Source organism: Phodopus roborovskii, unplaced genomic scaffold, assembly GCF_943737965.1.
Source record: "Phodopus roborovskii unplaced genomic scaffold, PHOROB, whole genome shotgun sequence".
NCBI lineage: Eukaryota > Metazoa > Chordata > Mammalia > Rodentia > Cricetidae > Phodopus > Phodopus roborovskii.
The window spans coordinates 14,257,140-14,274,830 of NW_026126461.1; the positions used below are offsets into that span (position 1 = coordinate 14,257,140).

General features: G+C 42.5%; 1 protein-coding gene across 1 annotated transcript in view; it reads left to right on the forward strand.

Annotated features, from left to right (window-relative positions):
- Man2a1 (mannosidase alpha class 2A member 1) overlaps positions 1 to 17,691 on the forward strand; it is a 146,372-nt gene that overhangs the window by 78,911 nt on the left and 49,770 nt on the right. The window lies entirely within an intron of this gene.

The window sequence follows — 17,691 nt, forward strand, 5'->3', positions numbered from 1 at the left end:
AGGAACCGGCAGATCACGGTTTCTTCTTGCACACTTTCCCTGGAAAACAACAGTGCTGCTCTGTAGACTGAGGCATTGTTGATGTGCACTGGAGTAAACGGTCAGCTAGGTCATTAAATAAAAGCCAGGGTGCCTGTGACGCCCTCCCATTCAAATGCTGCTTGCACTTGTCCTCTGTATTTCATGACCGAGTACCTGTCAGATACTGTCCATGGAGCTAGGTGTGTGGTATCTTTTCATAAGGTAACTTTAAGTTTTAATTGAGAACTTAGTGTCACCGCTTACAGATTGAAGGGTAACAGATGTTTAATTCATGATTTAACTAAGTATGATTTATTAAAATAACAGAAAAGAATTGCAGTGACATTTGAGACAGTGTGCATTGCTAGTCAAGTGAGGTTTTGAGGAAACATTCAGCCAATCCACGGTTGTCTAATTTCTTCCTAAGTAGAGACATACACAGCTTGTAGCGCAGAACAAGAAGCAGGGTTCTTTACTTACTGGGGCGCTCAGAAACTCTGCTGAGGTCACTCAGTCTTTTACTACCAACTTGTACCATGGAAGAAACATCATTTATAAAGTGTCATCTTTGTTTTAAAGGAAATAATGTTTGAATGTATTTGTGGCTAGATGTCTGCCTCTTAAATATCATATAATAATAAGCCATTTGGCTTGAATAATTATAGTAACTTTTTCTCTGTCTTCTGTTTTGACACGGGAAGACCCTAAGCTGGCCCTTAGGATCCCAAGTACTTCAACAAGTGACAGTGACAGATTTCATTGCTGCCGTCTCTGGTTGTATGTTGTGGTGGGCCGAGGCAGGCTGGGGTTCTCTGCAGGTCAGAGGGAGAGTCTGTGCCTGGGGCAGGGCATTGGTCCGTTAGCCTTCCCGAGGCTGGAGGAAGAAAGGTGAAGTCACAGCTGTTATAGACGGAGACAGGTTTACTTATGAATTAGCACGGATGGGATTGCCCAGGCTTCTGGTCAGAGATGCTGCCGAGCAGCCTATATTTAGGCAATGTTTTCACCTACTAGCATCTCTTCCTGGCAAAGGTTGGGGCGGCCGCCTTTATAATTTGGCTGTTCAGCACTGTCTCTGTCTCTATCTGTTTAGAGCTTGAGAATGTCGTGACCACACCTACTTATTTTTAAGCTACTGAGGAGCCCTGTCTAGAAAAAACAAATAAACAAAACTTAGTTTTTCTTTGGTAGCTACAAATGACTTTGGCTATTGATATACTAGGAAAATTGCCAGTGAACTAAAAGAATGGCAGTGGCCTACAAGAGTGAAGGACTCAGTGGTTTTCCTTAGCTGGTCTTGCAGGTTAAACAGCTCTTCTGAGTCTTTAAACTGGAAGTTTTAGAATTGTGGTAAATCTTCTAGAAGGTTCTTAGACTTAGCTTCAATTATCAGTGCAGTGCTTATTTGAGTAGCAAATTATTAATGTGAATAAACCATGCACTCACAGTGGGGAAGGCGACACCTGGAAGATGAAAAACACCGTCATCCCCTTGTGCTGAGTAGTCCCATGGTGAAAAGTGGGGTCCAAGAAGTAGCAGTGGTGGTAAATACATCATTTTATCAGAGACTACTGTCAATTAATGAACCCGCCCCTCTGATAATAGCCAGTCCATTCATGAAGGCAAAGCCCAGATTGCTTGACCACGTCTTCAGGGTCTCCGCATTCAACAGTTTGCTTACTTGGTACAAGAACGTGGAAAACAGAAGATTTTAGTTTGAGATAAACTTACTTAAGTTACTATTACAAGTCTACCTGTAAGAGGTTTTAATTTTGGTCAGGTATTTACTGGCAGATAAACCTTTTCTGTCTCTCCCTTTTATCCCTCTTCCTCTCTTCTTTTAAAAGGAGAGAGAGAGAGAGAGAGAGAGAGAGAGAGAGAGACGGGGTTAACACAGAAGTCAGTGTGTGCTTCAGAATATCAACAGGAATAAAAAAAGACCTACTTCAGACAAGGCCCTCCGGGTTGGCCTTGCCCTTTGCTGGTTGGATGCGCCTGCCTTGGTACCTCCCATACTCTCATTTATCAGCCTTCGGTTTCCTACACATGTGCTTGCTTTTTGGACTCCAATCTGCTAGATAGCCTTATTCTTTTCTAGTGTCTCTGTCCTGACCCCAGAGTTGGACCTCGCCTTTGTTGATTTCCCCTGTTTTGTGGGCGCTGAGGCTCCTGGCTTTCATCTCTGCTCTCCCCTGACTTCCTCCTGCCACTCTGGTTCGTAGCCGCCCTTCATGCTCTACCTGAGTGACTTTAGTACTCCTGTTCTTTGCCTTCAGTCTCCGATTGTCACACTGCATTACCTGCAGGTGTTGGTAGCATCTACTCAAAGCATTCTCCAGGAGATTTTACTACTGACTGTTTGAAGTATGACAAATAGTCATGTTTCATAGTTTGTTTCCTTAGAAACAAAAACAAGAACAAAAAAACAAAACAAAACAAAACAAAATAACAAACAAAAAAAAAAAAACCAAGCGAAAAATCATCTAACTGTAGCATCTTCAATACAGTTTATTATGCCTCTCAGGATTCTAGAAAACTGGTGTCCAGTTCCCACGTAGGGCGCTCCACCATGCTTGGCAGGCCTGAATGTCTTGGCAAAGTTGCTCAGGTTGCTTGAAGCCACTGCTCTTTGTGGCTGAGGGTGTAGTTGGGGCAGTCATTTGCCAGTGTTGACACATGTCCTCCCCAGAGTGGCTCATTCCAAGAGGGAGTCTCAAGCCTACTCAAACAAAGCAAACTGTGATTAAAACTTTAGAAGAACACCAGAGTTTGTTTAGAGTTGGCTAACTACTCCCGGCATGGGCTTGCCCTGAGGAGTGGTAAGGTAGCCAGTGAGACTCCATTGGAGAAAACTGATTTGCCCTTTGTGAGCGGGTGTGGATTGCTGATAGCTTCTTGGTTGGGGTGGAGCTCGAGTTAACTTCGCACTGACTTGAGCCTGGGCAGGCTGGGCATGCTGCCATGGCCTCTGAGTTCACGTGTGTGTCAGTCCTGTTGCGCCTGGAAGAAAGGCACTGCTTCTTTGGAGTCCTCCTCCATCCCCTCTGCCTCTTGCAATCCTTCTGCCTCTCCTGCATAGATCCCTGAGCCCTGAGGGGAGAGATTTGATCTGAAGACATTCCATTCAGGACTGGATGAGCAGCAATGACTGTGGTTAAGCAAATATCTTTGGTAGAATGAAGTGGGCATTGTGTGTGTGTGCGTGCGTGCGTGCGTGCGTGCGTGCGTGCGTGCGTGTGTGTGCGCGCGCGCACAGGGGTATATGGCCAACAGTGGTATAGATGGGTCTGGAGGTAGATGGATTCCCAGTTTCCTGAGGAGCCTCCTCACCAATTTCCATAACAACTATACAAGTTTGCACTCCCGCCAGCAACAGATGAGTGTTTCCCTTACTCCAGCATGAAGGGTCCATTCTGACAGTTTTATTTCATCTCTCCTGTTCTGACAGGAGTAAGATGAAATCTCAGAGGAGTTTTGATTTGCATTTTCCTAATGGCTAAACGTTTTGAACATTTTTTAAAGTGTTTCTTGGCCATTTAAGTTTCCTCTTTTGAAACTTCTGTTTAGGTCAGCACCATAGTTTGAAATTGGGTTATTTGTCTTCTTGATATCCAGGTTTTTCAGTTCTTTCTATGTTTTGGCTATTAGTCCTCTATCAGACATATAGTTGGTAAAAATCTTTTTCCATTCTGCAGTCACCAGTTTATCTAAATGAGTGTGTCTTTTCCCCACAGAAACTTCTCATGGGGTCCCTTCCATTATTTGCTGATCTTAGTGTCGGTGTTAATGGTGTTCTGTCAGAAAGTTCCTGTGCCAGCGAGTTCAATGCTATTCCCACTCTCTCTTCTACCAGGTTCTGTGTGTCTGGTTTTATGTTGAAGCTTTGATTTATTTGGCTCTGAATTTTGTGCAGGTGATAAGTGCATTCTTGTGTGCCTTCTGTGTGTACCCCCCACCCCCACCCCGTTTAACCAGCAGCATGTGTTTAAGATGCTGCAGGAACATATATTTTTATAATATAAGGGATGATAATTGTCGTCTCTGGAATGAACATGTGTGACCCACTGTCTACCACTGCTCACATACCTGCCATATAAGAAAATACTCATCCTCCAAGGTGTCTGCCATCACTCCATTAAAATAGTGGTCCCGATTTTCCATCCTTACCATGTCTAACACAGCTCATTTATATGGTTTGGCAGCTGATCCTGGCTTATTTCTGCCTGTATCATTGTGAATTATGTTGCAATAATTTCACTCAATTATACCGTCATTGACAGTAGAAACTATTTGTACTATTAATAGTTCTTGTATCCCAAATAAAAATTAATAGTACAAAGTAATGGGATTGGGCTTCTTCCATTTTCATACACATAGTTCTTTAATTTACTGTGAGCACTGTGCCTGTGTCTTAATGTAGTGAATATTCATTATCAAGATTTATTAGGACAGATCTAGCTACTGATTGATGAGAGTAGTAAACTTCAGACAATAATATACATGGAACATGTACTGTGTTCCATGCCCTGGTGCAGCTTCCAGGGTGCCAGGGCACTTCCCGGTGACCTTAGTACAAATAAAGGGATAATCCAATAAAGATTTGAACCTGCGAAACTCATCACTTGAGGATGTTCGAGTTTCATGTTAAGAGACATGAAAGATTTTAGGCTTCATCTAATTACTGCATTTCATGATGTTAACACCCTTTTTGGAAGAGTCATCAGGACAAGGGTGTGTAGAAGCTATCCACAAATGTCTGAATGAGTTCGGCTGGTCAGATCTGTTTTGACACTCAGTGCTTTGTTGATGTGATTGACACTGAGTACTTATGCATTTCTATGAGCCACAGATGCATTTCTGTGAGCCACAGATGCCACTGGGTGATGGGGTTCAGGGCTTCAGATGACTTGTATGTTCACATCTATGTCAGTGGTATTTTCTATAGTGAGTGAGGATGCACTCAAGAAAAAATCTGATACACCGAATCAGGTGTGTAGGTGCAGGACTTAAGTAACTAAACCAAGTTTTCATCCTGATTTTTGCTTTGTAAATGGGATTTCTGAGGGATAGAATTCTGTACCTACTATACCTGGCATTTTTTAAATCTATTGTAACATTTATGTTCATTTATTATTGTAGAATAGAATTGGCAGAAGCATCTGTAGTTTACAAATGAAACTGAAACTTGAACTGACGTCGCTCTAGTCCAGGATGTGTATCTCAGGAGAGGAGATACGTGCAGAGAGAGCTTGCCCAATGCTCGACTGTGGGGAAATGGAAGAGTGTTAGCAGCGATGATAAAGACTACAGGCCAATCATGGGCTCAGACTCTGTGTGCTGGAAAGCTTGTAGAGAAATGTCTGCAAATTGGTTAGCAGACAATTAAGTGTGTAACTCTAGGAAGTTCAATAGTTTACTTCCATGCATCGTGTTTTAGAAGTTTATCCTAGGGGAATTCAAGGCAGTAATAGAGAACATGAATGGACCAGAACTCCATGCCTGAGACTGTCCACAGCTTCTGAGAACAACACAAATGCTCTTACCTCTCAAAACTGGCTGGTAGGACTCGACGGTCTGAAAACCATAAAAGCTGAGTTAGCCTAGCACAGGTCTCTAAGCAAGCTAGCACAGTGCTTTATGGAATCTATATTCCATTTAAGTCCTGGGTTCATTAAACTCCCCTGAGATGCTTTTCTGTTTAAATATAATTTGCCTGTGAACAATATTGCAGTGTTTGTACCTATTGATCCGTGTTGTTTTGTTAATTTTGACTTTTTCAAGATAACGTTTGACTGGTTCTCCGATTTCATCCTGCCTATAATCTATTGAGATATGTTTAGAATATACCTGAAGGACCAAATAGAGTACTTAAAAAAAATAGCTGAAGGGTGAGGGGGTACGGAACTGAAAACATGTACCTGCAACATGTATCTTGCCTAGTTTTTTAGGGAAACGAAACTTTGACTCTGCTGTTCCCACAATTGTTTCCGCGGTCTTACCATTCTATTTATGTCATGACATCAAGAAGCATGAATTGATTTCTGAAATGCTGTTTCAACCTCTCATTGGCTTAGATTAAGTAACATCTGTTATATTAGTAGGAAAAAAAAAGGATCCTTTCCAGTTCACGTGATGGCTGACTCTCAGGTTCCTATCAGTGTTCATGAAAACGAAAGGATCTCAGCGTTGACAGTGACCCTTCACTGTGGCCCATGCTATCCAGAGACTGCAGGGCCGATGAACCCCGTATCCTGCTGGCCAGCAGCTGGAAGAGAGCACAAGTCTCTAGAAACAAGTAGCAGATTACACCCTTTTCTGTTTCAGAACATTTCCCCCCATGCCTTTGAAACTTGGGTTCTCTGTTGGTAGATGCTCTTTCAAGGCTGTTAGGAAGCAGACCCGCCCCGTTTTCTCTTCCTCAAGTCTCAGTTAACCAGTCCCTAATGCTTTTCAGTCCTTGTCTGGGCACTGGTGCTTGGAAGCCCGGTGCATTTCTTTTTTTCTAGTTTTTGAGTTGTATGGTTATCATGAATCAGCCTCTTACTTCCAATCCACATTTTATTGTTATTTTTCTTTTATGACCTTGTTAATTTTTATGAAACCAATTATGGAAAAGAGCCGGTCAGCTTTAACTCTGATTTGACAGATCGTCACCAGCCTTGGCCACATTGGTCAGAGTGCTTTCGCTGAGTGCATTTTGTGATGAATTGGAAAAGTGAATCTGCCAGAAATAAACTAGTTAGAAGCAGGGTAGACCGATGGTAGATCAATGACTGAGGGAAGTGTTTGCTCAAAGAAATTGCTGCTGTTGGCAGCACGGACCAGAAGATTACTGTGATAGTCTGTGCTGAAGAGAGAAGCCCTCAGAGCTGAGGCAGAGGACTGAATGCCGCTCAGGCTCAGCCATCTTGGACACTAGCCTTCTGGGAACCTGATGCCAGGCCAGATGTGCCTGTAGGTTTATTGTACTCCCTTCTCTCTGTGTTCTTCATTCTTCATGAGCTTAACTAGGTGATTTAGTCTTGTCTCTTTCTTTTTTTCCTTGCTATACTTTTCCCTTGCTAAAATGTTAGCTCCGTGAGGGCAGATGGTGGTTTGCCTTTGAATTCCTGGCAGGTATCTGACACATTGTAGATTTCTCAAAAATACTCGTAAGATTAATTCTACCTAAAATAAGGCCTTCAACCAATACTAAACAGAAAAGACCAGATGCAGAGTTTTATTTTGTATTGTTTTCGGCCACTGTAACAGAAGCTTCCAGTGTGGTCACAAGAAAGAAGTAGATTCTGCCTACAAAGGAGCTTCAGCGTAGACCCTCGAGGCCTGTATGTTCACTGGTGTCGCCATAGTCTAAGTCTCTTCTACCTTTAGCTTTGCCATGTACGGCTTATGGCTTTTACTCTTGTAGGTCTCTGATAGTTCAGGCTCCTCTGTTCCTTGCATGTGTCATCCAACTAGACCGTGATGAAGGTTTTTCATTCAATGGGAACACAATAAATTGCGCAGAATAAGGATGACTTAACTTGCTAGAAGACTGCCATGTAGCCACCACTGGGTAGGGAAGTCAGTAGATGCCCATTTTGGTCTCTGTGTACTGGAGATCAAAGGATTTACTTGTTACAGACTGGTTTAGTGTTCTACGATGAACTGCATCCTTACCAACATTTTGAATGCTTTTTTTCCCCTCAAACTAGAACTGTTGCCAACTTGAAGCAAATTGGGTTTCTATTTGTCAGTAATTGCTGTTGGGTTGGCAGCTGCAGCTTCAGCTCAGGCTTGTTAACCAGATCAAACAGTGGCTGCCATCTATATTGGCTGTTTGCCCCACACTGTTAACCGGAGTCCTGCATTGTATACCATCAGATACGCTGGGTAAATGAGCTTATTGTAAAGCTAGAAAAGTCTTAACAATTTTCCCCTAGGACATCAGGAAGAACAATAATATTAAAAACTTACTAATGGAAATGAGAAATTTTATTTTATCCCAAAACTAAGACATAATTGGATCCTTAAAAATTACGACTCAGAAAAGATATAAAGTAAAAGCCTGCAAAATAAGAATAAATATCTTATTGGGACTCGGGGTATTCAAATATTAAGAAAATGGGAAGTTCGCAGGCAGGTACAGTGTCTTAGTACTAGGACCATGGTGACGTAGAGCCTGGCTCCGGCAGTCATCCCTTCCGTGGAGAGTCACCTTGGTCACCCCGCAATCTCCACAGCAGTGTATCTGTGCTTTTTTGACCCTCTGAATTCTGGGGTGTTGCTCCCTGAGAACTGACACAGTGGTGTCTGCAGTGTGGACAAAAGCCAGTCATTGTCTTACCTGAAGCCTGTAGAGGGAAGTCCATTCATGAGGGTCATTCTCTGTTTTTGTATTTGCTTTTAATTTCAGGAAAGCGGTATTTATCCATGGCATAAAAGTGCAGGTTCTGCTGCAGCATTTCTGAATGTTCAGGTCAAACATCATAAAAATCCGACACTGCATTGTGTGAGTTCATTGTAGGTTTTCCCACCAAATGAGGTATAAAACGTCTTCTGACTTTTTTTTTTCCCCCTCGGAACTTTTTGGATTTTATAGAGAAGAGGGCAAAAAAGAGTAGAGTAATGGCTTTGGGAAAATGAGAACTTTGGGGAAATAATTAGCTTAAAATAATTAGCAGCTTTGTAGAGGAGAGACTGGCAGGACCACCTTACTGTTGTGAGTTGCACTGAGTTCTGAGTAGGCACTGTCCTTTCCACGCTCGGTCTCTGCAGTGTGCAATGCTGACACCGGTCAGCGGAGACACAGCCTTTTCTCTTGTGTGGGTTTCTGTCCCTTTAAAACCTGTTGAAGACTGTGGCTCTGGCAGTTTGTGCAGACAAAGCCCAGCTGATTCCACCTCACTGCACCCCTGCGGATTCTGCCACACTGCACCCCTGCGGATTCCGCCACACTGCACCCCTGCGGATTCCATGGCACTGCACCCCTGCAGATTCACCACACTGCACCCCTGTGGATTCCACCACACTGCACTTCCTAAGTGTGAAACATGATGGCATTGAGGGTCAAGCTTAGCAAGGGCCAAGCTTAGCAAGGGTCGAACTTCCTCATTATCAGAGGTCATTGCTCAGTTTTTATTTTCTTATTCTATTGTTGCAATGCCTGAAATAACATTTCTTAGACAATTTTTCCATCAGGCAGTTCAATGTTTGTAATAGCTCACCTTAAATAAAGCAATCGTGAATTATATACATTTTACTGTCATTCAGAAGTCTGAAGAAAATGTTGCTTGGTAGGCCACTATCTCACTTTGGTTTTAAGTGGACTTTTCCTCCTTCGTGCTTCTAAGGGATGGCATCTGAAACCATGCCTTTCACATTGTCACTCGCATTTTAAGCCCTCCCACCCCCTTTGAGGTTTTATAGTTAGTTGTGATTTTGTTCGTTGGAACAAATTATTTTATCTTTTACTCATGGAAGTAAATAGATAGACTGCATTTTAAATGATGGTTTTAAGTTTTATTCCTTGAAATCTGATGTCAAGTATTCACGTGTTCAAAGAACACCTGGTAAGTGGCTTTGTTAGTCTTATTATAATAGTCCTTTATTATATTTTAAATCAAGCTTTCTTAACTAGCCATATGGTTCTAGTTTATTATCAGATTATTGTGTAATTAATTAAGTTTGGGCATAGTATAGTTAGTTAAGCAGCTGGTCTGATGAAATGCTCGCATCATTGTGTAACTTCCCATTAATAACCGTAATCAGTGGAGAGAAGAAACGGAGGGAAAATAAGTACCTGCATATGTAGAATTATGGTGAAGTATTCCGCTCCTTCATGATATGAATTCAGGATGAGCATAAGTACCACACGGCAGCCCAGGAAGATTGCAGTAATTTCTGTCTTTAGGGTGCTTAGGAGTTTGTGACAGCACAGGACCTAAGAAAGACTTTAGGGAGGCCGGGTGGTGTGGGGAGCCCATCTGTCCGTCCTCTAAATTATTAGCACCAATGTTTCTGCCACACTGAATTTTCCTTTGACATGCTTGTTGTAGATAGAGGGACTTCCAGTACTTTAATATGTGGAGTATGAGTGATTTTAAGTGCTCTTTGGGGGGGTAAAGGATTGCTGAGCATTTTGTGGCAGATCCACTCAGGAAGGCATCCATACTTTTCACACTTGTTGAAGGTTCTCAGTACATGCAGAGTAAAGCGTGTTGGATGGCGTGTGTCCATCTCGTCGGCTGTGGCTGTGTGCTCCCTCTGAGAGTTGTCTCTGTAGTGTTGTGTCTTCCCCAAACACTTCACTAGAGTGCGCAGGAAAGATCTTTTTCTAGGACCAGTACCGTTTCCAACAATGCTTTTGAGACAGGAACGTGGTTGTGTTAGTAGCTTTTCCTTTTTTAACACGGGATGACCGCTCACTGACAGGAAGACAGACAATGCCAATAAACATTGCTTCTCCTCTGCTCACCTAGAAACTTGGTACATGTTAGACTTCGTTCATCAACAAAGATCCACAAACTCTATGTTTAACAGCAGAACAGCTTTGTCTTACCGTGTTAACTGTTGCGATTTTTATTTGTGGAAATCATTCTGTTTACGTACTGTATGCTCTCCAGAGAAATGAAGTTTCCCTCCAGTAGATGAAAATTACCATCTGACTGGAAATCATTTCTTATGCAGTCACCCATAAATATAATGTCCTCTGCTGTCATTTCTGGAAATGACTACAGATGTGACTCTGAATTGACAAGAAAATAGAACATCTTAATGTTGTAGGTGAAACAGATGGTATTTTTGTTTTAGACAAAACTCTTCGGAGTAAAAGCGACTTGATTGGTGACAGGACTCCTGGGATCAGCCAAATTAAGTACAATTTTCTGTTTGTTTTCTTTTAGCCTCAAAAGACGCGCAATACTTAAAAGGAGTATTTATCCTTTTAATTGACTTTCTTTTTCTGTTGTGCCTGAGTATGATGTAAGAATCTTTAGTTTTATTCGTGAAAATTTCAAAATCCCTTTTTAGTTCTGCTTTGCCCACGCTCATCATTTTGGAAATGATTTTTATGATGTGTCCAAGTCCTGACGTTTGAGCTGTACTGCTAAGGCCAGGGTTACTAAACGGTTGCTCTGGGCTGCATTTGTCGCTACAGACTGTGACGACATTTCCCATACTCTTTGCTTTCCTATCGCTGCAGTTTGGGAGATCTCACTGGTCAGAGGGGTGGGAAGGGCCACGGGACGCTGAGGCTGCAGTTGGTGGTGACACAGCCTCTGAGTGCTTTGGCATTGCCCGGAGACAAGCGTGGCGGGGCTGCCACACCGAGTTTGGATCCTAGACCTGTTCTTTCCGCGATGATACCGCCTGGGGCGGGATTCGAAATCTTAAGTCGGGTGGTTTCCAGGTGATGTGGAGCAGAAGGAACTTAATTCAGGCGAACCCTGTACCTCCCGGTGGTCTGTTCTAAAGGCTCAGCTCCTGCTGCCATTACTGTGAGGCCCAAAAGCAGGACAGCTAGCTGCGTCAAAGATATTTAAACTAACAAAAATACCCCCAACTCTTGTATTTATTGACTGCTAAATATGGCCTTAGTGGAAATATGAAACACATGATTCCTGATGTCTGAGTATTTGCTTAGGAGTTATTTACACAAAGAGCTTGTGTTTGGTGAACCATCTGACACTCTTGAATCTGAGGAGATGCGGCTGCCGACGGTGCTCGGGTGCTCAGCAGCCAAGGCTCTGTCCTTTTGTGAAGGACACTGTTGGACTTGCTTCGGTCCCCGTGTGCCACGACCTTCCTTTTGAGTCGCATCTTTGGACTCGATTCTCCATTGGAAATAAATTCATACTCTTTCTGTCTATCAAGACTAACAAAGTTCTCTTTCCTAAATATGGGGAACCTACTAATCTGGTGTATTGAGTACAATGGAATACAATTTTCATCGTTGGTAAAACACCATGAACAAAAGCAACTTGGGAAGGAAAGGGTTTCCTGCATCTTACAACTTGTAGTCCATCATCCAGCAAAGGCAGGACAGGAACTCAGGACAGGAACCTGGAGGCAGGAGCCGATGCAGAGGCTGTGGAGGATGCTGCCAGTGCCTCGCTCCACGTGGCGTGCTCAGCCTGCTCCTTCAGCACTCAGGACACCAGCTCAAGGGTGGCGCTGCCCACAATGAGTTCTTCCTTTCCAAATTAGTTATCAATCAACAGAATGCACATAGACTTGCTTGCAGGCAATTCTGGTTAGGGCATTTTCTTAATTTTGAGGTTCCCTTCCCCCAAGTGACTCTAGCTTCTGCCAAGTAGGTGCAAAACTAGCTACATGGGACCATTATGTTAGCTGTCTTGTCTAAAATCCCGATTTCAGTTTTTGCACTAAAAAACTATACAGTAGGTCACAGATTAATTTAAGGCCTCTGGGTTCGTCTGTGTGGACATTCCTCAGGCACATCTTGATTGACACTGAAGTTGAAGTTTATGAAGTCTAAACCTGGGCTCATTACCTGAGTTTTGAAACCCCTTCTAGAACCTAGCCTTAATGTTTAAATTTGTGTACTGGCAACACAGTGCCTGAAGTGTGCTAAAGACAAACCAGGCACAGTGCCTGAAGTGTGCTAAAGACAAACCAGGCTCCGTAGCAGACCCTTGGCTCCTACTATTCTGTGTTTGCCAAGGAATCCAAAAGTGCCCTACTATGGATCTCTGGGTCTGTGAGCTCCTTATAATCTATTCCCAGAAGTAGAAATGACTAGATTAAAAGACAGATACTAGTTAAAAATTATTTTTCCCCAATTTTATGATTTACCTATACATATTAGTTATAAGAAAGTTATAAAATATTTTAAGAACGGGTTGTAATGTCACCCTCTGTGAATAATCGTCACTAACACACACTTGCCAGGGTCCCAGAGTTTATTCCTGTGTTTGTGTTTCTCTTATTTAAGCGTTCACCCACTTTCTTGGCCTATTCAAAGTATCGGCTTGCTCTTTTTGAGTTGAGTTCAGGGGTTGAGTCCTCAAATCCTCCCATCTCCTCCTCACAATGAGAAGTAGATAGTAAAAATGCAAAATTGACCTTGCAGAGGTAGGTGGCGTATCTCATCGGGTAGTGTGCGTGCCTAGCACACACAAAACTCTGGATTTAATCCTGAACACCACACCATTTCAGGCTTGGTAGCGCGTAGGTTTATAACCAGCACTGTTTCTGGGGATGCTTGGGGTCAGGTGATGTAGCGGGGTCAGGTGATGTAGCAACATGTTTGAGGCCAGCCTGGAAAAAATGAGAATGTCTCAGAGTAGAGAAAGGGAAGCTGGCCATGCTAAGCCTTCCATTCAGTCACCGCTGTGTGTATAACACGCTCTGAGTGCTCCTGGAGACTTGAAGACAAGCCTGGTTGCATAGTGGCCCACCCTGCTGCGCACACCCTGCTGTGCACATTCTTGTGCTATTCCACCTTTTCACTTACTGCGCCCTTGGGTTTGCCTGGAACGGACACCTTTTCTTAGTTGTTTTTGTGATTTCCTCAGTCATTTAAAACATACACAGTTTGATGTTTCATGCCCACCAATACAAAAAGGAGACACAGTTCTCTTGAAACGTGGCTTCTAGAAGGCTTGATTACCAATTTGTTTTCCTTTAAGATTTATGTAGTTTTTTTTTTTTTATCTCATTCCTTGTTTATAGTCCAGAATGTTCTTTTGTACTCAACAGTGTAATATTTTCCAGTAGTTAAATTTTTTTCTCAAGAACTTTAAAGTTACTAATACTGTAAACCACAAGCATGATTTTATTCATTAATTGCATCTCTGAACCTCAACCCTTATGGTGCCTAAGAAATGTAATACTTTGGGTAGCACTTTAAATAGTTATATTGTCCATATATAATGTAACTTTGAGGAGTTTTGATTATTAATCTGTTTTTTGCTCCTTATTTTCTTAAAGTAGGAATTACTAGATTAAAAGGGAAATTTAATTTTCAAAGTACCCTTTTCCTGGTTGTCCTTATCTCTACTTATAATTATATCTATTTGATATAAGAAAGATGAAATTATTTTTAAAAGATAATGACTCTCTGCCTCCTGAACATAGCTCTTGTTAGCATTTTGGGAAATTTCCTCCATGTCCTTTCTCTTTTAGACTTCGTTTTAAACTTACTGCTCCTGGCATCCCTGAGGGAGGGACCTGGGCCTGCCTATCTTTTCTTCTGCTAGTCTTCCCCTGAAGTATGTCCCTCCTCATGGCTTCCCTGTTCCCGTCTCCTGTGTCCACACTCCTATGAGGGTCCTTGTGGGGTATACTGGCCCAGTTTAAGTCTGAGGTAATCTCCATCACTCCAAGAGCTTGAGTTTAATTGCATTTACAGTAATTACATTTTCCATCCCAACTCATGGCTGTAGATAATTTTACTGTGATTTTAGTGCTTATCATGCAGAAGCATGGAGGATTTAGTGTGGTCTAATTCAAGTTACAGCTTTTGTACAGCAGATTTCCACCTGTGTTTTCCTTATGCCAGCTTCCCTTTATGCTCGGCTTTTCTTTTTAATTTTCTACAATTCCACGTTTCCCCGAGATTATGTTTCTCCTGCATGAGGGATTTAGTATTTCATTTAGTACAAGTTTGGAGGTAACCCGGAAAAAAAAAAATCGCAGTGTCTGTCTGAAACCTTTCTTTAATTTTCTAAACATTTTTTTCTGAATACTAAAGACAAGCTTGGCAGTTTTATTATTGTTCTTAATCGCTTTAAATATTAATCCGCCATCTCTTATGTGTCTCTAGTGGGTTTGATTTTGCTTGTTTGACCCTGTCATCTTGATTTCCCCCAGGTGATTGGAAGATTGTCGAGGCTTTGCTAGAACAGTGTGGCCTGCCCTGTGTACTGTCTGTGTTTTGTCAGGTGTGGATTTCCTTTCCTGCGTTTGACTAGTTCCCTTCCGTGACTTCCCGTGCCCCTCATGTTCCCATGACTTTTCTGTTTTGTCTGCACCCCGTGTGGAAGTTAGTGTCCACATCTCTTGGGGTGCTCTCTACTGCCCAGTGACTGTTGTGTGCACTTTGCACATTTATCCCTTTGGAATCAACTTGTTTCTTCTGTAATGTATTGATTTCTTTGTTGTAATTTTCTGCCTTCTTAAGTGCCTTTTCATGTTTTTCTCTTCCCTTGGATGTACTCTTAGATACATTAAAGTCATCAGCTAACGCCAAAATTGGGTCGGGTGTTGTTTTTCTTTTTTCCTTACTGCTTAGTCACATGGCTTTGTCTCTTGAGATGATTCCTAATTTGTGTAGAGTGTTAGACATTGTGTTGAAATTATACTTTTCTAGATGCCATGTCTGTAACCTGGGATGTGCTAAATTGAGGCTGGAGGATTTAATTACTTTTTTAATCTAGCTTTTCAACTGTTACTCTGTAGGCCTCACTCTAGTTTTTAAAATTCACCAGGAGTCAGTATATTATTTTAATGTTTACCTTGAGCAAGATTCTTGGATTAATTTGGGAGGGGTTTTGCATTGTTTTTGGCTTTTTTTTCCCTCCTTTTATTTCTCTCCATAAAATTTTGCCAACTTCTGTACTGCCTAGTCAGCTTGGAATAAAATTAATTTATGAAACAACTAATTGATTGCTCCTGGGTAATTATTAGTCACCCTAACTACCCTCACTCCATGTGTGTTCCATCTGACAGGAACACATATATCTTTGCCTGATGTGATATTGAAATAAGTTTTCAGGTGTTTGTTTGCTCCTGCTTTTGTAGGTGTTTCCATGTCAGGGCCTGTGTGTTCACTTTCATATGTTCCTTGCTGTATGCACAGGAAGATCTCCTTCTCTTCTTCCCACTTTGGTGTGGTCACCTTGCATGTGTGCATCTTCTGTGCTGGTCAGTGCCTGGGTCCCCAACCTGCTCGCCACTACCGTGTAACCAAAACCCTTTGTTCATTGTGTCAGTCATAACCCCCTTGTCGTAAATTTACACACGCGCGTGTGTGCACGCGCACGCACACACAGACACACAGACACACACACATACACACACCCACAGACACACACACAGACACACACACAGGCACACACACACAGACACACACACACAGACACACACACAGGCACACACACACAGACACACACACACAGACACACACACAGGCACACACACAGGCACACACACACAGACACACACACACAGACACACACACACACAGGCACACACACACAGACACACACACACAGGCACACACACAGACACACACACAGGCACACACACACAGGCACACACACACAGACACACACACACACAGACACACACACACAGACACACACACACAGGCACACACACACAGACACACACACACAGACACACACACAGGCACACACACAGACACACACACAGGCACACACACACAGGCACACACACACACAGACACATACACAGACAGGCACACACACACACAGACACACACACACAGACACATACACACACAGGCACACACACACAGACACACACACACAGCAGTACAGTATGTTGGGCTGATTGACTCACTTGTTTCTCTGTCTGGTGTGATGCGATCCCAGGATCTGTGGATGGGCTACCATGGCCAAGATGTAGGTGATGGTGGAGATGAGTGGTTACCAGGCTCTGCTTGTGGCAACTGATGGCAAGGTGGTTTGCTGAGCATTCATTCTAGTTTAACCCCAAATCTTGCCTCTTCGTTTTATTATGGCTTGGAGAAACAAAATCATGTAATGCCATGGTGGGAATTTGGCCTTCAGTGTGTTTCTGACTCCCAGGTCCCAGGTGTCATGGGACTTTAGTTTTTGAGCTCTAACAACTCCAAAAGACCACCTTTTCAAAACTATTTTTACTTTCCTGGTAACTGTTAGTGTAAGCATTTTATTCTCATAGAAATGAGGTCGAATGTAAAAGGACTTTAAATCTAGAATTTGCCATGTTTCTTAATGTATTAATCCATGCATTTTCATATTCTAAATACTGAGTTCTATTCTTTAGATTATGTTTCACCAATTAGGTTACCTGGAGAACATGAATACATTCTTGCTTGAAATGAAATTTTCAATATGCTATCTCTGTTAAGGATCACATAAAACGAGCTCCTGTCTTTGCTTTGTCCCTAACTTGCTCTGTGACCTTGGATGAGTCTATCGGTTTCCTCCTTTTCACAAAGGACTTGGTTACTGAGGAATAAAAATAATTGAAGAGAGGCGCACTGATAAAATCATGAAGCCCCACACTACTAGGTATTATTTATACTACTTATACATGATAAATTCTACAAGTTAAATTTTTCTCTATTACTCATTCTTCAGCTTTATCTACTGAACATTTGTTTACAAGTTTTCTTTTATAGGTATAATATATTTTAAATGTAATACTTCCTGTTCACCCCAAGAGTCCCAAGGAGAGTCTCCTCTGTGAGCATGCTTCGGGCAGCTGAACAGAAAAATCTTCTCACGTGCTTGGCAGTGTGGGAATCTCCACAGAAAGCCCAGCTGCCAAATGGCCCACGGGTACTTGGCTATGAGCAGCATGGTTAGGAGAGGGACTCAGGATTGCGGTGCTTTTGACTGGTAGGTCTTGATGACATTCTCGCCTTGGCAGAACCTGACTTGTGAGAAGGATGAGATGCTGAGCCTTCCAGACATAAGAAGCCCCGCACACGGTGCT